General features: G+C 43.8%; 1 protein-coding gene across 2 annotated transcripts in view; it reads right to left on the bottom strand.

Annotated features, from left to right (window-relative positions):
* The window catches only part of NALF1 (NALCN channel auxiliary factor 1), a 578493-nt gene that overhangs the window by 121100 nt on the left and 436229 nt on the right, over nt 1-21164 (bottom strand). The gene's annotated exons all lie outside the window — the stretch shown is intronic.

Raw genomic sequence — 21164 nt, 5'->3', positions numbered from 1 at the left:
CTCCAGGCAAGAATATCCGAGCAGGTTGCCATGCCTTCCTCCAAGGGAATCTTCCCAACCCAGGGATGGAACCCGTGCCTCCTGCAGCATCTCATGCACTGCGGGCAGATTCTTTACCACTGAGTCTAGGACATTCCAACATTCAACACTGACTAAAATCTAAAATGTATCGAGTACTGTATTTCACCTATTATAAAGATGCACATACTTTCATATTTTAGGATCTCTGAGGTAGGATGTTTCTTAGGCATAACAACATTTTAAATTCTATTACATCCAATATAATCTTTGTCTACTTAATATAACAATGCCTAATCTTTGCTAAAGTTGACCTCTCACTATTTGCTAAGAATTGAACTCTTTCAGTTCAGTGGATTATTGGACTGGATTATGGATTATTTGGCCTATTTCTTCCAACAATTCCTACGGGGTAGAATCCCTTTATACAAGAGGCTAAATCTGATTGATGCGATTGGTACTTAGGAAGGAGCTGGCACAGGAGATTGAGGAGCCTTCCGAGGAGTGAGGCGGAGCTGGGTTGCCAGTCAGAGCCCCTGTAAGCGTAAGAAAGCAAAGAACAGATCGGCTTTCCCACCACTGGCATCACATAAACGTGCTACAGTAGAGTCACCAGACTTAGTGGTGGAGACGTGACGTCTGGAGCTAGGCTGTTGGCCTTTGGTTACTGCCTTTGTTACGTAAGACAAACGTGATGTTGCCCGCTGCCCTCTCCTCTCCGAGTCTTGATTCTCCCTTCGGTAAAATGGAGCTAAAAATCAAGTAACACGTCATGGGGATGTTGTCAGAATTAGGTAAGTTAGTATCTGCAAAGCTGCTCAAAAAGTGCTTATCACTAAGCCCTAGTTAAGATCAGTTACTATTTTACTACTTACTACAGTTGTGATGTTTAAAGGAGGGCTTGTGTAGAAACAAGTCTGCTGCGGCGCACTGTTGAGCCTATTGATCCCGCATCTTTCATGGAGATGTGTGTGTGAAACAGACTAACAGATAGAGAACCATTGTGAAATAATTTACAGGTTATTTCACACTAGTCTTTGATCTGATTATTTTTGCTGATCTTTTGTTGACTTAGGGATGTATGTCCTGGGTTTATTTAAAATGTAGCAAACTCTAACCAGGGGCTCAGAGGGGAGGCAATGATGAACAGTGGTCCAATAATCCTATTTACCTCCGCGGACAGTGCTTCTCAAATTTAATGAGCATACAAGCTGCCTGCAGGGTTTGTTATAATAGAGGCTCCTGCCCTGCCCCCTCTTCTGGTTCTAAGGTCTGAACTGGGGCCCTGGGAATCTGCATTTTTAACAAATCCCAGGTGATACAGACGCTACTGGTCCATGGACCATTCTTTAAGAAACACTAGCCCAGGGCTCCTCAAAACTGCTGCATAAAAATCACACCTGGAAGAAACAAAGGAGTCCGTGATTTCCACGGCAATGACATGTGCTGTGTGCTAAGTCACTTCAATTGTGACCCCATGTGTCTGACTCTTCGTGATCCCACGGACTGTAGCCAGCCAGACTCCTCTGTCCATGGGATTCCTCAGGCAGGAATACTGGATGGGTTGCCATGCCTTTCTCCAGGGCATCTTCCTTTGCAGGGATCAAACCTTGTCTCTTATGTCTTCTGCATTGGCAGTCAGCTCCTTTACCACTAGCGCCACCTAAGTGCAGGCAATGACGTGTGTGGGTGTGTGTGTGTGTGTGTGTGTGTGCGTGCGTGTGTGTGTGTGTGTGTGTGAAAGTCGCTCAGTCATGTTTGACTCTTTGCGACTCCATGGACTGTAGCCCGCCAGGCTCCTCTGTCCATGGAATTCTCCAGGCCAGAATACTGGAGTGAGTAGCTGTTTCCCTCTCCAGGGGATCTTCCCAACCTAGGGATCAAACCCAGGTCTCCCACACTGCAGGCAGATTCTTTACCATCTAAGCCACCAGGGAAGACCAAGTCATAAATTTGGAGGAGCTAGAGTGTTGAGTGGCATTGCACAAACTATCAATTCTTCCCTCAAAATGAGAAATTTCATCCTTTACTTCCCAGTAACGGCAGAACACTTCTCAGCTAAGGAAAAACCAGTTGTGAAGAATAAGCCATTCTCTTTCTCCTTCACCTCTAACTAGGTTTGAGCTCTAGTGAGAATATACTGCACTTTTATGAAAAGACCCTGATGCTGGGAAAGATTGAGGGCAGGTGTAGAAGGGGACGACAGAGGATGAGATGGTTGGATGGCATCACTGGCTCAATGGACATGAGTTTGGGTAAACTCTGGGAGTTGGTGATGGACAGGGAGGCCTGACGTTCTGCAGTCCATGGGGTCACAAAGAGTCGGACACGACTGAGCGACTGAACTGATACTGAACTGATCCTGTACAAGCAATACAACCAGCTGTTCCATGGATCCGGTTCATTGTTTCACGTGTGTGTGCATCTGTGCCCACGCATGTATCAGTGTGTAGCATTTTCTGTGTTCCCCTACAATTTTTGCCATAATTAAGAAAATCACTTTCCTTTCTGATTCGTGCAGCTAAGCCAGCACTGAAGCATGAGTCCCAATGGACCACGTGATCACTGCTGAGACGAGCGCCCCGTCCACCCGCTCCAGAGCCGCCAGGCGTCCTCAAAGATCCTGTCCTCTGGACGGCCATCCTCACCGGTGCACTCCCCCTCCACGTGAGCATCTCGTCCCGAGCGCATCTTAAGTGCCCCCTTCTCTTCTCTCCTTTTTACTGAAGGTAGAAACCAGAGCGTGGATGGGAGAGCCTGGGTGAGCTGACGACACGGCGGCCTCCCTGACCGAGGCTGCAGACGGGCTCAGACGGGCTCAGAGGCCGCCTGTCTGTCAACCCGGAGAATTCAGGGCAGGTCTGCAGATGCGCAGGCCCACTCGGCCCCGTGCACCCCAGGGTCCCTTTCCACATCCGCAGGCACTCAGGAAAAGTCTGTTATTGCCCCATCTTTCCTTCTTCTAATGTCTCCTCTCCCGGAGCACTCACACATCCTTCTTCCTGCCAACGTGCTGGATAACGGCGAGATTTCTAGCAGACCCCCAGGGCTGCGGACAAGGAGGCCTGGACCACCTCACTGGCCAACACAGGAGATGTCTTTCCACCTGACAAACACAATTCCTGGGAGCTGCCATTGTAGAAACTCTGAAATATTAGCAGCGGGTCTCCTAGGCAGACAATGCTTACCACCCTTGGGTGCAGTTGAGAACACACCACACAATGGAGGGGCATGATGAGCAGTTAGCGCGTGCAAGCTGACCTAAACACACTGGGTGTGTGCATTTGTGTGGACGTGCGTATACACATTGTGTATGTGTGTGTCAGTCACTCAGTCGTGTCTGACTGTTTGTGACCCCGTGGACTGCAGCCCACCAGGCTCCTCTGTCCATGGGATTCTCCGGGCAAGAATCCTGGAGTGGGTTTCCATTTCCTTCTCCAGGGGATCTTCTCCACCCAGAGATTGAACCTGGGTCTCTCGCACTGCAGGCAGACTCTTAACTAACTGAGCCACCAAGGAAGCCTATGTGTGTGTATATGGATACATACGGAGAGGGGAGGAAGCCAACACTTCAGTGTCCGTAACAAATGTGAGCACTATAATCCTCACCACAGACCACGGGTACTACGATTTCCTTCATTTTGCAAATATATATATATATTTGCATCAACATATATGTGACACAGAGTCAAAGACACTCAGAGGGAAGACATGTAACAGTGGAGGCAGAGACTGGAGGGGTGCAGCAGGGAGCCAGCGAGTGCCAGCGGTCACAGGCAAGCACCAGAAACTAGGACAAAGGCAGGCGTGGAAGACATTCTCCCTCGGAGCCCCCGAGAAGGGATGGACACAGAGACCTCAGGCCTCCCTCACTGTGAGAGGAGACATTTCTCCTGCTTTCAAACTCAGTGTACGGGCTTCCCTGGTAGCTCAGTTGGTGAAGAATTCACCTGCAGTTCAGGAGACCCTGGTTCGATCCCTGGGTCAGGAAGATCCGCTGAAGAAGAGATAGGCTCCCCACTCCAGTATTCTTGGGCTTCCCTGGTGGCTGAGCTGGTAAAGAATCCACCTGCAATGCGGGAGACCCTGGTTTGATCCCTGGGTGGGGAAGATCCCCTTGGAGGAGGGTATGGCAACCCACTCCAGTATTCTGGCCTGGAGAATCCCCACGGGCAGAGGAGCCTGGCGGGCTACAGTCTGTGGGGTCGCGAAGAGCCGGACACGACTGAGCGACTCAGCAGGGCACAAGCGTCAGTGTGGTCCTTCGTCCTGGCAGCTCTAGGATTCATGAGGGAGTTAGGAAACACGCTTTGAGTTACGACACAAGGTGTACAAAGCGGTCTGTGTAATTATTACAAGCCCATGACAGGCTCTGTTTATCCAGCTACAACACTGTCTACTTTAAAATTCCATCATCTCTCCTTCGGGGCAGACTCTCTCGCCAAGTCAAATCCTGATAAGCAGTAAATGCCCAGTTCGTCCTTGTTTCTGGACCCTTGTAGTACCACAGAGTGCAAGTAGAAAAAAGGCTGTGTTTGAGTCAAATGAAATGAAAAAGGCTTTCTAATTACTAACCACACCTCTATCTGTGGCTGCAAATATTGTCCTTATGCTAATAACAGCATCTAAACTTAAACTTCAGCAGTGTCCTCTGAGCATGTCACCACAAAGAGAGTTAATTGCTGGTTGTCCATGAAATGTTCCAGGCTTTTTAGAATGCACGGTCTCTCTGACGCAAATGCAGTGGGGGGGGGGGGGTGCACCCCCAAACCAGCAGTTACTCTTCTCCAGGCGGGGTTCAGTCTTGTCTGTTACTCCTCACAGTGGAAGGGAAGGAAGTCTCCCCACCCCTGCTGATTCTAGGAAGTCCTGAATACCACCGACGTGCTTCCTACACACCTATTTCAGAATATTCCGGCGGTTCAATTGGCTACATTTAATTACCTAGAAACATTTCTCAATCGTTTATACACTGGGCTAGATTTGAATGCTGTTTATTTTACTCCTGGAGAAAACATAAAGGAACTTCTCGATATTTGATTGGTGGACTGCTGTGCCAGGGACACTTTTAGAAGAAAGAATAATTCTACTTGTGTACTTTATGGATCAAATCATTTAATTCATCCAAGTCATGAGTGATAAGGATTTTTAAAGAAGTATTTCATTGGCATTAAAAGGGTGAGTTTACCCAGAAGCAAATTTAACACGAGCAGATTTCAATAAATGTGTCAAATCATTTAGGGGAAATTTAAAATGCATGTAATAAACATTCTTTTCTTAATCACTAATAAGAAGTGTGCATTTATTTCATTTGACGACAAGTCATATATTTTCAAAGGAAGCAGGCATTTAATATTTTGATGATTCGAGGGAGGGGTGTGTATGGGATGCTATTTTTAGACCATTTAAAAATATAAGGATGAAAATCGATAAAGTTAGCTATAATAAACCCTTCATATTTCGCTTATTTCCATTGCCTCTGTTTTGTTTCAGACACTAACTCTTCCTTTGTAAGAGGTAGAGAGCAAAGATGCTCTGACCCAGACAACATCCATTCTTTAAGAATGCTTTTGCTAAAAAGGAAAAAAAAAAAATTGTGGGGAAGGGGAAAAAAAAGTATCCTATGATAAAACACAATGGGAAAAAATATTTTTTAAAAAAGAATGTACATATACGTATAACTGATTCACTTTCCTGGAGAACAGAAATTAACCCAATATTGTAAATCAACTATACTTCAATTAAAAATAAAAATCTAAAGAATTTTTAAAATAAACTTTTTTTTTTTTTTAAGTAATATCTTTGCTGTTCCTTGCCAAATAAGATGGCAAGCTGCGTAGTGTAAGTGGCCACTGGAATACCACCTGCAGAATGCGGTGGTGGACACTGGGTGCATATCTGTGACTCCTGATTGTGAAGGAGGAGTCCTGGGGTATTCCCTTTAGCCCGATCCTTACACTGGTATTTTCCAGTCTGTGTATTTGCAAAAGAGAGAAATGGCTTCCTTCTTCATCTCTCCCTTCTCCCGCTAGCATGTTTTCTTTGCTGAGCTACTCAGAAATTTCCTGAACGGGTTCTGCCTGCTTCACTCATGGCCTCCGGCCTGTGGCCGGTCTCTGTGGCCCATCAGTAGGGGCCCGGAGGTCCTGTGTCAGATCAGACTGCCTCCGTGTCCTTGCACGGTCCACAGGAGAGTAACCGTAATGTGCAAGACAAGCCCGAGAGAGGAGATGAGAAAACGGAGCTGCTGCTGCCGCTGCCACCGCCAACTCGCTCAGTCGTGTCCGACTCTGTGCGACCCCATAGACGGCAGCCCACCAGGCTCCCATCCCTGGGATCCTCCAGGCAAGAACACTGGAGTGGGTTGCCATTTCCTTCTCCAATGCATGAAAGTGAAAAGTGAAAGTGAAGTCGCTCAGTCGTGTCCGACTCTTTGCGACCCCATGGACTGCAGCCTACCAGGCTCCTCCATCCAAGGGATTTTCCAGGCAAGAGTACTGGAGTGGGTTGCCACTGCCTTCTCCAGAGCTAACGGAGCAGTCTCATCTAATTCCTTCTTCTTGCCTGATACCCACAAGCCAACCCTCTGACCTCTTAGAGATCTGAGGTCAGTGTGTGCTGCCATGTTACATTCTCTGTTTTGGGATAACACAGAGAGTTGTAACATCAAGACAAATCCATTTACTAAAATTCAAATACATCTTCATAAACCTAAAAGAGAAAAGATATGTCATCTATGACTTCCTATGAAAAAATAGAGCTTTGTATATGAAAACAACTGATTCGCTTAGGAAAACCCATGATGGGCATGTTGTAAGTGGTTCACAGAAAAGCAATAATATTTTTAAAAGTTAGGAGAACAGTCCCTTACTAACCTGTGTATTAATCATCTTTTCACTCACACACAAAAAAGGGACCATAGCTCATGAAGCTGTTGTTGTTCAGTTGCTATGTTGTGTCCAACTCTTTGGGACCCCATGGACAGCAGCATGCCAGGCTTCCCTGTCCTTCACCATCTCTGGAGTTTGCTCAAATTCATGTCCACTGAGTCGATGATACCATCCAACCATTTCACCTTCTGTGACCCCCTTCTCCTTCTGCCTTCAATCCTTCCCAGCATCAGGGTCTCTTCTAGTGAGTTGGCTCTGCATCAGGTGGCCAAAGTATTGAAGCATCAGTTTCAGCATCAGTCCTTCCAATGAATATTCAGGGCTGATTTCCTCTAGGATTGACTCTTTTGATCTTCTTGATCTGGAGACAGTGGTTTACACTGAGGTGGCAGGGCTCACAGAAAACAGTGCTTATATAACTAGGTTTATAGCCTCAAATCCACCAGCATGTCATCTTAGGAGACAGAGAATAATGATGCACAAAAAGAGAGTTTTTGAAGCAGAAGCAAAGAAATATATTTTTAAAAGCAGAAAACAAAGGGAGAGGGATAAATTAGGCTACATGATGCTCCAAGCAAGGCTATGGGAGGGAATCAGTCTCTAACTTCAGTTTGAGAAATATTGGTCTTGGCAATCAGTAATTTCGGCAAAATGATGGTAAATTCTAGAATATATTTATTCTGTATTTTTCTAAAGAAACTGCCTGTGCAGAAGGTGCTGCCTGGAAATTGAGAAAGGTGAAGAACAGCATCAGAGGACAAGGCACGTTAGTACATTTTATCACTGAGACTCCCGGCCCTGAAACATTTCAGTGAAAATCTAGCATTGGTTGTTACACAGCCCTTGTCTGACTGAAGGCCCTCCTTACTGTGGCCAGTACTGCCTTCCTGAACACCTGTGATACAGGGTCCCACATGCCCCCTCCTCTAACAAACACACAGTCTGATGCGATGCTCCTGGGGCAGGTACAGGAGCAGAATCTAAAACCCCCAAAGCTTCGCGGATCTTGGATGAAGCTCTGTAGATGTGCCTGCTGATCCACCAGTAACCACGTTTTAGTACAGGCTCACATCTGCAATTTAGTCCTCCAAGATAGGGTGTTAGCCATGTTAGGCAGGCGTGGATTTAATGAAAGTATGAACTCTATGACACCGTAGGGATGCTCAGTTACTTAAGTTTTCCAAACTGTCAAGGGTCTACAACAAAACAGGAATTTAGGTCTCGAGTGAGCTCAGTGCAAAACAGTTCCCCCAAACTTTAGATTCTTTCAGATTAGTATCTATCGACCAAGACCACTTAAATTGCCTGGGAAGCAAAATTATAGTGTGGGTAGACTTTATCACTTCAAAGTGAAGGGTCTATTTGCCCTGTTCTAGTACGACTCTGTTCCAAAGCCTGCCGACCTCTCGATTCACGCCCATCCTTCCTCACTGCTGAGCACTTGTGATCAGGAAGGGGCTGTAAACACGCAGATCCTGAAACTGACACCTCCAGGGCAAAGCTTTGGAAGTTAAAGGACTCCCAGTAATAGCTGGCAACTGTGTTTGTAAAAGTTCACAATTAAACACTAAACAACGGTAAATAAAACTTTTGAAAGTAAAATTCTGTTGTTAGAGAGAAGCTAACTCTTGCTAAAATAAACGTAACTCTTGTTAAGTTCTCTTGTTAGCAAAGCCGCAGAGGGACATGTTCTGTGGTCAGATCCACAACAGCAAAAACAAATTTCCATAAAACTGTTGAACTTACCGAGAGAATTTGTAGTTTGCCTTAGAACACCAATTTGAGAAAACAAATGCCAACCATGCCAAAGTCACTGATTCTGCTGAACTCAAAACCTTTTCTACGTTATAATCCTGCTGTTTCCATAAATATGTGGTGACTCCCAAGGTGCCCTGTGTCACACAGACGCAGTCAGGGACAGGAAGATGAGTCAGAAATCTCATAAAAAAAGAAAGGAAGAGATGTACAAGAATATGTACAGTGCAATGCAGAAAGGAGATGGATGTAGAAAGGATGTTGTCACAAGTCTTGAGAGAGAGAGAGCAAGAGAGAGAACTTCTGGTTGAGGGACCAAGAAAAACATCACAGCAGAAGTAGCTCTGGAGTCTCTAAAGACGACCGGAGAGGAAGGACAGTCCAAGAGAAGGGCCCTTTGATCTTCTCCAGAGTACTTCGCTCACTCCTATAAAAAAAAAATGCTACCACCAAAAGAGGGAGACATAATCTGGAGGTGATAATGACAAATGATTTCATACTGTCTTGCAGAGAGTGATGCAGTAGCAGATGGGCATAAACTGGAGAATTTAGTTTCCTGAGGAGTTTTCAAAGAAACTGCTCAGCACAGCTCACTATAGTTTAGGGGCCACTGTGAAGTTCCCCATGACCCATTAATTGCATGAACAATATCAAGTGTAGTTCACGGTTTCAGGGGACCCTTTGAAATGTGCACTTACACTGCATTTGCAATAAGGAAATAAATGAAGAAACAAGCAAAAGAGTTATTTATGTAATGTATGTATATAGACACACAGGAACACACATGTGTGTATCTCTGCACGGGTACATATATGTGTGTACACACACACACACATATATTTTTCTATATATATGTATATGTATACATATAAGCACATGTCTTTCTACGTATATACCTAGTTTATATAAAATGTGAAATTTTTAATTGTTTTAAAATATGAAATAAATAGTAATAAAATATGAAAATAAATATTTTATATAAAAATAGACCTTATATATATATCATACACTTCGATCACATTTAGTAATGGTTTAATATTCTGGAGGAGCGCATGGCAACACACTCCAATATTCTTCCCTGGAGAATCCCACGGACAAAGGGCCTGGCGGGCTACACAGTCCAAAGGGTCGCAAAGAGTCAAACCCAACTGAAGCAACTTAGCATGCACACACAATAAATTTATTAATGATTTAAGAAAATTATTATTAATGTCATAATGATAACATTGGTGTAATTTGACTCCTGATGTCATCATTTCTTTTGCTGTTTTACCACCAGAAGTTACCTAACTTTTCTGATGGTACACTCTGGCAGTTTCCCCAACTGCCAAAAGAAGTGAGTAGCGGAAACTGCCACGCAAAGCATTTGAGCATTGAAGTCAAGAAACGCTTTGCAGCTCAGGGCACTTGGCAAATGCTGGGAAACAGAGTTCTGCAGTGTTTTTAACTCACACCATTAGCTGTGTGGTTATGTCAGCCACACACCACGAGATAAGGAAAGCTAACTCAGCTGTTTGAAATACCAGGCCTCTTCATATTACGCCTGAAAAAGATACTCCCAGAAACATGTCTCTTGAAAATACACAAAGAAACACAGTGTCGAAATTAAAAATACAATGTCCTTTGCCACTGCAGCGAGAATAAACCATATGTCTGGCCCCTGCACCATTGAACACAATGTATTACGCAAGTGAATTTAGTCAACATCCCCAAAGAGAGATCCATGCTAATGTGCAAGCTTGACACCATCGCCATGTACATAATTGAAATGTTGACTCTGATGAGCAACATGTCTTTTCTCTGTTTATGTAGGGGCTTCTTCGGTTCTAGATGTGAAGACAAACCACCTGGAGAGAGAGCTCCCCACTGCAGCCTGCCAGCCACAAGAGCACTTTGCCCTTAAAGCCCCACTTAGTGTTAATTCCTGGTTTTGAAAACTGCCTCAGGTCCTGGGCATCCTTGGAGACCCTGACCGACGTCACTGACTCCCCCTTTAATGGTACCTCTCTGCCCTAGTCAGGCTGGTCCCGGGACCCCCCCGGACACACTCAGACACACCCCTCCCTGGAACCGTGCTCACTGCCCTCTCATTCTGAGAACTCCTCCTTCTGTCTTCCTCCACATCGGATGGATCCCACTTGTCTCTTAGTCTCTTTCTCTTGCTGGGATTTCCCCCAGACCCCAGTCCCATCGTGAACATCTCCCACCTGAACTCGATGACATTGTCCTGCTGATGGGCGGTGCTTTGCTAATGGATATGTTGGTGACTGTCCTCCTCTTCCACTGGACTTCAAGGTCTGAGTTAGTCTGGTCTTTGCCCTCCCATTCCCTGTTTAGAATGGAATCCGTGATCCACTTAGAACAGCTGCTATGGTGTCACTTTATCAAAGACACAGACGAGACGCCTTTACAAGCAGCCAATTTTATAAATATTAAAGAAGCACTGAGGGGCACGTTCGTACAAGTTTTTAAGTTCTACTTCCTAAGAGGTTATTTTCTCCCTTCTTTCCTTCCTTTTTCCTCAGTATCAGTATCTCTCCACTTAAGGACCCATATAAAAAATATTGCTGCCTCTACAGTGTGGCATTTTAATCACTTTTTAAGTGGGGTTGGAATCCAAGTGCCCTCAAGGGCTCCAAAGAGTCCATCTTTGTCAGTCTCCCATCTGAGTGGAGTGTGCGTTTCCGGCCTATAGAGGCAGAGGGAAAGCAGGCAACCACCTTCGACGGTAATTTGTTCATTTGCACTTTAATGAATAAATTAGTATGCCACATCAGTTCTGCTCCACTGTCAGGATAAAACTCGCATTTATATAACCTGTAATTATTTTCACTATGGGCACAAGGGAGAAATTGATTTTTGAAGCTGATGATCACAAATGTGGTTATGCTATTGCATAGATGTGAGAATTTGCAAATGACTTGTAGCAACATGTGGGAGACAAGGTAAAATTAAATGCATGACAATGGAAGTAATTACTCTGATGATGCCTGCTAGGGCACTAATAAAAAAGACAATAAAAGTAGGCACTTGAATGCATCCACAAGTCAACAAAAATGGCATTGGAAATAAAATGAATCAGGGCCAAAGGAAGTTTGGGTAGAGCTCTAATTATCTTGTACTCAATAGTATGTTACAGCCTAACCTTGATTCAAACTGTTAACACAATCTCCACCAGTCTATGGTGGCCAGATCCCAGAGGAATTCAGGCCTGAGTAGTCTTTCCTCTTCACTTTCAGATCAAAAACCCATTGGAATCATCAAATCCACACGGAGTTGAACTGCTAATGAAATATCTCACCCTTTTCACATCATGAAAATTGGAGGCTTAGTTGTTATTTGGCAAGTTCAACCAACTTTTTTTTAATTATGAAAGCTTTCAAATACAAAGAAAGAAAAGAGAATAAATGAACCCTCACATCCTATCACCTGATTTTAACTCATAACTCAATTGTAATTGATCTGTATTCCCACCTACTTTTTCATACTCTGGATTATTCTGACATAAATGTTAGACATTATATTGATATATTTTATTTAAAAAGCATATTTTAAACATTAAAAAAAATCAGCACCATCAATTATCATACCTAGAACATATAGTAAATAGCTTACCGTAATCAAATTTCTTATTCATAATTTTTAATAGTATGGTCAAATCATAATGTAAAGATTGTAATAGGCTGATTTTTGAAGGTTTTTTTTTCTAATATACAGCTACCCTTCTCTCTCTCACTTCCTCTGTCTTCTCCTGCTATCTTTCTCTTTTTTTTTTTTTTTTGTTGCAATATTTTTGGTTAATAATCCATGTCTTTTTTTACTGTAGGATTTCCCATAGTCTCAGTTCACTGACTGCATATCAGGGGTGTTATTTAATATGTTCTTTCTCCCATATTTCCTGGAAATTAGTAATTAAATCTATAGGCTTTATCAGTTTCAGGTTCCCCTTTTTTCCAGTCAAATCCTACATACACAGAAATATCTTACTTTGTAGACCAACAACCAAGAACTTCCTTTCCTTACCAATTGATGGTCCAGCCCTCCCCAATCATGAGCGTGTACTTGGCTAGATAAACAAAAAGTACTAATTCCTTACACACCATGCAGAGCTAGGCTTGGGGGGTTCAGGGAATGCTGCCAAAAGGAAGTGACTTTCAATGAGAACTTTGAAGCCTTCTGATGAAGGCTGTTGCAAAAAGCTCACAGAAGAGGCAAGAATGTAACTGGTTAGGAAGTGAGTATTAGATAGTTGGAAATCTACTGCTCAGGGAAAGCTGAAGACCAGACACAGGAACATAGAAACAGCCCATGTGACAACAGACAGGAGAACGTCCCAGGAGAAAGCACAGTGGGGAAAAAGAAGACATGGAAAGACCCAGGATTTAAGAATACGGAAGAGGAAGATGAGTCAAGAAAAAAGATACGGGCTGAGAATGGGAACAGGTGAATTAGAAGAAGAAATAGGACTGGAGGAAAATGTTCCAATCAGAGGATGGCACAGCAGAAGGCTAGTTTTAAAAAGATACATGGATAAGGTAAAAAAGGAAGGAATTAATATTTCCAGATAAGGTCACTTTCACAGGTTTTGGGGTTGGAATTTCAAAATATCTTCTTTGGGGAACACAATTCAAGCCAAAATAAGAGCTTTTGGAGGGAGGTGGAGTTCCTACACACCTACAAAGCACCATGTGTCCTGCCATGAATTCCCCGTAAGTGTCCACATGTGTGTTCACAAGGGCACCCACATGACACTGAGTGTTCACATGCGTGTCCACGTGGGCACACACACGAAGCTAAATGTTCACGTGTGTGTCCACATGGGCACCCACACAATGCAGCCACAAGTGATGCAAGACTGGTATACCTGCGGTTGGTGAGGGGTTTTGTTCTCTAAACATACCTTCATGCTCATAATACAGACTGATACAATATCTTATATCCTCTTTCACAGAATCATGATGTTCCCAAAATTCAAAGTCTTATCATATGTCAATTGGAATCATAAAGTGAAAAATAAATCTTGTTCGGAAAACAACAGATCACATGCCCAACCCTTGAACTTCTACTAGAATAAATTAAGCCATTTAATACTGCATATGCTTTAAAATCCTCAAGTCAAGCATTTGTATTTGGTTTGTCCATTCCTATCTAAACCATCAGATAGTCAGATATTTCTCTAAAAATCTTAGTATTCCTACCAAGTACTAACTTCAGTAGTTTACTAATGGTCAAAAAGGATTCTATACAATCTTGCACAGAGCACTGTTTATCCTAGGTGAGGTTGATAAACATAGTTTATTTGATTCATTCAGAATAATATCTGAATTTATTCAGGAGTTGCTTACATTTAAGATCCACAATAAATGAGGTAATTTTTGATTTGTTCTAAAATTGGCCTCAGGCTTATGAATAAATTGGGTCTAAATACTTCTTGGATCAGAAATTACTCAATAGTGTTTATAAATAAAATTGTAAAACATTTAATTTTATTTCAAAGAGAGGGTGCAGTGAAATAAATTTTATGTTGCATTTCCCTGTCTTCTTGGGGTGATAAAAGGTAACCTGTAAATATAATGACAAGTGGCTTCTTTTAGTGAGAGTGTCCTTGAGAAAAAATAGGCATAAATGAAATAAAACGGGCACAAATAGGCAGAAATAAAAACTTTCATCATCATACTTTCTGAACATTCTAAGGAGTAAATAATAAGCTATGTTCTGAATACTGTTCATAACATCATATTTGGAATATTTCTCTTTTTGCTGAGAAACAAAAGCTACTTCAATTCAGTTCAGTTCAGTTGCTCAGTCATGTCTAACTCTTTGTGACCCCATGGACTGCAGCATCCCAGGCATCCTTGTCCATCACCAACTCCTGGAGCTTGCTCAAGCTTATGTCCATTGAGTCGGTGATGCCATCCAACCATCTCATCCTCTATTGTCTCCTCCTTCTCCTGTCTTCAATCTTTCCCAGCATCATGGTCTTTTCCAATGAGTCAGTTCTTTGCTTCAGTGGCCAAAGTATTGCAGTTTCAGCTTCAGCATCAATCCTTCCAATGAATATTCACAACTGATTTCCTTTAGGATTGACTGGTTGGATCTCCTTGCAATCCAAGAGACTCTCAAGAGTCTTCTCCAACACCACAGTTCAAAAGCATCAATTTTTCGGTGCTTAGCTTTCTTTATGGTCCAACTCTCACATCCATACATGATCACTGGAAAAATGATAGCTTTGACTAGATGCTAAGGTATCTTGGTTTGTTAAACAATTGCTATAGTTCACAACATTTAAAAAATTGTATGGTGGGTCTTTTCAGGTACTTAAAGTAATGTTGACACAGAGAGGTTAAATTTTTTGTCTTTGATACAAAAACTTGTTACTCATCTTGAAAAAGAAGTACCAGCTATTTCATTTTTGCAGAATCTTCAGAAAGCACAGAAGAGGAGGGACAGCCAGAGCGTGTGGACGTGAGATGCAGGGCGCGCGGCTGTCCATCAAATCCAAGCCTGTCTGCAGGGGTAACACATATACCGGGGGTTTGCCAGGGGAACGCGGCACCAGCAGCCTGGTCAGCAGTGTGGACACGCCCAGCGGGCATCACATGGACTCCGCTGCACCCATCCTCAGTCCGGAGTCCGTGCATCCAGACCAGAGGGTCTGGCTCTGCCCTTCCGCCCCTTGAGGATGGGAATGCCAGGCTGGTCAGTCCTCAGCACAGCACCCCTCGTACAGGTTGAGTACCTGACGCTGTCGACCAAATGAACTAAGGTTGAAGCAAAGGAGGCAATGTCCTCCTTCCACGTCACCTTAAAGGTGGTCAAGGACCTTAACAGGGCTTCCCTGGTGGCCCAGACAGTAACAAATCCACCTGCAATGAAGAAGACCCAGGTTCGATCCCTGGGTTGGGAATATTCCCTGCAGAAGGGAATGGCAACCCACTCCAGTATTCTTGCCTGAAGAATCCCATGGATGGAGGAGCCTGGCGGGCTGCAGTCCAAGCAGTCACAAGGGGTCACACACAATTGAGAGCCTGAGCACACACACGAGAACCTTAACCCAAGCCTGGAAATGGGGCCAGACGCGAGCTTCGGCCCAAGCGCACGAACACCTGTCCCTGAAAGCCTGGCACACAGGCTCAGAACGATGTGATTTTGACACTGAGATAAAAAGACGGGGCTTTTCATTAGTCAGGTACGTATCTGAACATGCGAGGGGTCTGTCATTTTTTCTTCATATCGTTCCCTCATAAAAAGAACAGCAGCATATTCACTTGAGGATGCTCATCCACGTATATTGTGATGGATACAGTTTTATCAGGAAGTGACCAGATCAGGTTTGAAAAGGTGCAGAAGAATCATAACTGCAGGAAATACCTCATTGCAAGCTGTGAGTTCTTGACCCACTGTGAGAGCAAACAGTGAGTGAACATTCTGCTGCTTTCCTGTTGCCCAAGGGCTTTAATGATGCGCCGAAGTTCAAAATCATTCTCGCAAATTTCTCTTTGCTCTAAGCCTTTCCTCTGGAGGTGGTACAGAGGAATGTCACACCACCAACACACATCTCTCAGCTCAGTCTTCCACTTTAGAACTTCTCTAGAGTTTCTGGCCTGAGGAAAAGTGGCAAAGACGGAGATGCAGCAAGGAACGATAGATGCACGTATGCCATATGTGGTCTTTTGTTGTCTGCTGCGTACATGGATGCATGGCCATGGCCAGGTTGCTGAAGAAGTTAACTTCCTTCGGCAGAGGCATCTTGCCTAATAAAGAAGCCTCATTTGTGGACTGGATCGGAAGGTAAACCGAGTGTTTAAATACAAGCAGAGAGATCGTCCTCTAAAATATCACTAACTGTATAGCTTCCCAGAGTGACAAATCTCATTGGTTTGGAGAATAACTGCCCAAGCTATGTCCTCATACAGACATATATATATTTTCCTACTTGTTCATTATTCAGCATGACTAGTCCCTGCAGACGGTGTACCAGCTCCTTACATGTCAGGGGCTTGCTATTTTGCTCTAATGCAATAAATGTGGAAGTTCAATTACCAAGCAACAATGAGATTGTGAAGTCTATTGTGGGCCTGCTCTGCAGTTCCCTGCCGAAGGCAACAAAGCAAGTCACATAACAAGCAGAGAAATCATTCTAAACCATGTGGAGATACCCAGAGTGATAACCCATCATGGTTTATTTTGATGGAAACAATAGTTACCCCGAGCAGGTGCAGAGGAGTGGTCCATAAAGGGAGGCTGTGAATGAGCCTCATTGATGAAGAACTTCTCTAGGACAAATGACTTCGATGAAAACTAGATTCCTATCTACAGGAGAGCAAAGCAGAAAGGGCTTACTGTGCTATGATTGTAACGACAAAAAGAGAGTTAGGTTATACACAGAGATCCATTGCCGCTGATGAGAAAAGCTTTTGAATATCTCAACTTGAAGTGGGAATTGCAATCATTTTGACTTTCTGCAATGTCCCCCTGCCTTTCTCTGTTAGTCTCTTTCTGCTATTAAGTTCTGCAATGCAACGCCTGCTCTAAACCTGTAATCAAGAACGTTTATATATGTGGAATGAGTCAGTTCGCAATACATATAGCAACAAAAGTTCTCAGGTCAATGTATTTTTGAGGCAAGAGATTCTCATGTAGCCATATCCCCCCTTTATGTTACTCTTTCAACCACAGCTTGCCAGTGCAACTAATTTGGATCACAGCTTCCACTCTGCTAGCTGACCTTGGCCTTGGAAGAGACATTGAACTATGGCACAGAAATTCCAAACTGACGGTGGGTTGAGCAGTGTAGAAGTTTATGTCTCTGTCAGTTAACTGTAAGTAATCCAGGGTTGGTCAGAGACCCCACAACCTTGGGGACCCCAGCTCTGTCTCCCTGGTCTCTCTGATACCCTCATGATACAGTTTCACTATCAAGGTATCATGTCAATACTTGAGCCTGCAACACGAACCGATACTCGGACCTCCCTTTAAGACACTTCCTGAATATTCCGTAAATCCCTCCTGTTAACATCCTGCTGGCCAGAAATTTGTGACTTGGGAAATAAAGCCTTTATTCTGATTGTGGGTGCATGCCAAGTCGCTTCAGTTGTGACCAACTCTTTGCGAACCTATAGACTGTAGCCTGCCAGACTCCTCTGTCCATGGGATTCTCCAGACAAGAATACTGGAATGGGTTGCCATGCCCTTCTCTGGGGGATCTTTCTGATCCACAGATGGAACTGTATCTCTTGAGTCTCCTACATTGTCAGGCGGGTTCTTTACCACTAGTGTTGCATTGTCTCTGGACCCAGATAACCTCCAGAGGAAGAGGAGAATTACTGGGGATAGCCAGTCTTTAAGTCAAGGATGTATATGAAAAGGCAAAAGGGAAAGTGAAAGGTAAGGCAGTGAAAGAAACACTACAATTAAGATGCATGTGTTTAAATATGGAAAATAATTTTTTTAAAAAACGGAGGGATAATTCTTCTTACCACACATTCAATTACAGCCAGTGTGAAAAAGGGATGTGGGAAGGAATTATGATGAGAAAACACTGCGTGGCAAAACAAAGCTCTTTGAGAGAACCCCGGGTCACGCTCTGCCGTGACGCGGGTCTGAGCCCCATCCGCTGGTGCTTGCTAGGTCTGCACAAGTCACTCAGTCCTGAATGGCAGTCTGGAATTCAGTGTCCTGACGGCTTCTTTCTGGCTGAGAAGATGGAGGACACAGCTCACCCTCATTTCCCGTCTGGATATATTGATCAGAAGGTGGAGGACAAAGTCTCACCCTCATTTCCTGCCTGGATGCATGGATCATGAGCTTCCTGTCTGATTAGCATCTCCTCTCGCTGATGGAAGAAAACCCAGTGTGGGAAGAAATTAATTATGAAGGGGGTCTGTACTTTGCCCCACCAGGAGGAGGAGACACACACAGCTCAGGGCTTCACTGGGAGCCTCCCGGCCTGCAGGACGAGCCCCCTGATATGTTTCCACTCAACACTGATCATCGTGGGCCTGAGGGTAGCCACAGCTCCACAGTCAAAACTCCAGCTACACATCTCCTTGTGCCAAATCATACAGTATTTCATCTTCTCGTTCATCACTATTCTAAGAGGCAGAGCGGGAAACAGTACTGTCCACTGACAAACTGCTAGTCAAACATTTGGACAGGCTATGATTTGGACACCCAAATCAGGTCTGGACTTAAGGAATTCAGGTAGACAACTTCACTGCGGAAAGAAAAAAGATGCATTTACAGAGAAAATCTTTATTGCAAAAGGGATGTCCTTCTGAAGCTGCTGACTTTGATTTCAGTACAGCCATTATACTCTGGTTCCACGGGCTTCCCTTGAGGCTCAGTGGTAAAGAATCTGTCTGCTAATGCAGAAGACGTGGGTTTGATCCCTGGGTTGGGAAGATCCCCTGGAGATGAAAACAGCAGCTCAGTCCAGTATTCTTGACTGGCAAAGCCTATGGATTTTCCAGAGCCTGGCAGGGTACAGTCCATGGGGCTGCAAACAGTTGGACGTGAATGAGCATGTTTGCACCATTCACCTGGCTGCCTACAAAAAGAGCTTAATTGTTCAGAGTGTAATTCTCTGTATATGAAATAACAGGTTCTGTGTACTTGGGTACATTCATAAACAGACATAAATTGCCTTCTTTGATGTCTCACAATTCTTGGAAAAATTTACAAGTCCTTGCATCTAAGAGCAGAAAGGATTATTTTCCTCTACTCATATTTGTAACACAAATATGGTGCTTTTACTTCCAACTAAAATCCACATGAACCTCCTCATTATATGGCACGCGATGCCTTTCGTATGAATTTCCTGTGGCCGTTGTCACACATTCGGTGGCCTGTAGCAGCAGGAATGGAGTCTCCCTCATCTCTGGAGGTGTTGGCAGGGCCACGCTCCCTCCAGTGGCTATGAGAGCGATTTTGCTCCTTGACTTTTCTGATGTTTGGGGGTTGAAGGAAACGCTGGTCCTTCCGTGGCTTGTAGCCACTTCACCCCAATGTCTGCCTCCATCATCACACGGCCTCTTCTGTGTCTTCTCTTCTGTCCTGGGTCCCCTCTAGAGGACACTTGAGATAGGATATAGGGCTCATCCAGACAATCCAGAATGATCTCTTCATCGACAGATGCTTAACGATGCTGATAAAGCTTCCTTTTCCAAATAAGCAGCACCAACAGGTTCTTGGGTTGGGTATAGATATATCTTTAGGGGACCCACTACAGCCTTGATGGTGTGGCTCCCTGGGTTCATTTTAATGTCATCTCCTGCAATGCCCTGTATAGTGACCTATCCGTTGCCCTTATCAAATACACAGCGTTGTTCACACAGCGTTGCGTCCTCCCACTGCAAGAAATGTGGCTTTCTTTCTTGTGCAACCTGTGACCTCCTACTCGCTGTCTGCCCCAAATTTCCCATGATTGCCTCCACACGCCTTCTTCCTGAATGCACAAACGCACTGGAGCCCTTGTCACGATGCTTCCTATTTTCTACAAAAGCTTTCATCTGACTGTGTTTCCTCCGCCACAGATTGCAAAAATTCATCCTGTCTGTTTCTATACCCCAGGTGGTCTGTAATGGTTTTAACAACTTTTTTTAATATCACAAGTAAACTGAAATTATTTAAATTTCCTTTTTTTAAAAGGAAAAAAAAAATTAGATTGCCTGAAACCCTAACATCAAATGGCTTCCCTGGTGGCTCAGATGGTAAAGAATCCGCCTGCCGTGCAGGAGGCCTGGGTTCGATCCCTGGGTCAGGAAGATCCCCTAGAGAAGGGAATAGCCACCCACTCCAGTGTTCTTGCCTGGAGAAACCCATGGACAGAGGAGCCTGGCGGGCTACGGTCCACGGGGTCGCAGAGAGTCAGACGCGACTGAGCAACTAACATCAGCACTACCATCAAAAGTTAAAAACAGGAAACATTTAATTCATGTACATCCTTCCTATATTTATGTATATGCATACTTGTGGGTATATGAAAAGTTACTAAACTCAATCTGTAAATACATTTTGTCCAGACACAGCATGCACTTAATGAATGTTTGTTGAATAAATTAATGAATTTATGAATCAAAGAATTAAAAATTTGCCACTTACAGATAGCTACAATGGTCAGAGAATAAAAGATTCAAAGAAGTCATTACTTTGGCCCAAACATAAGTCTCGGCTAGGGTTCCTAAAGATTTATTTTTAAGATCTTATCAAAAGGTGTTTACTTACTATCCAAGTTATATACAGATTTAAGGAGTAGAAATAAAAGAATTCTTCCACGTGGTGAAGATAGTCTATTCTTCTAAGTAATTCATTCTTGAAGTTGTCTCTTCTTCACAATGTTCTAAAATATAACAAAAGACATATTTTCTCCACACTCTTGACTTCACTGTCTTTCCAAAGATGGTCTTGAGCAAATGTGGAAAGACAGTATTAATAACTGGGACCCGTGAGAAACATCTAGTTAATTCATTCAATAAACCAAAGACAGAAGAGAAAATAAAC

The sequence above is a fragment of the Odocoileus virginianus genome, chromosome 8, assembly GCF_023699985.2.
Source record: "Odocoileus virginianus isolate 20LAN1187 ecotype Illinois chromosome 8, Ovbor_1.2, whole genome shotgun sequence".
Classification (NCBI taxonomy): Eukaryota; Metazoa; Chordata; class Mammalia; order Artiodactyla; family Cervidae; genus Odocoileus; species Odocoileus virginianus.
The sequence above is the reverse complement of the archived record's forward strand: the minus strand, read 5'-3'. Positions and strand labels throughout refer to the sequence as shown.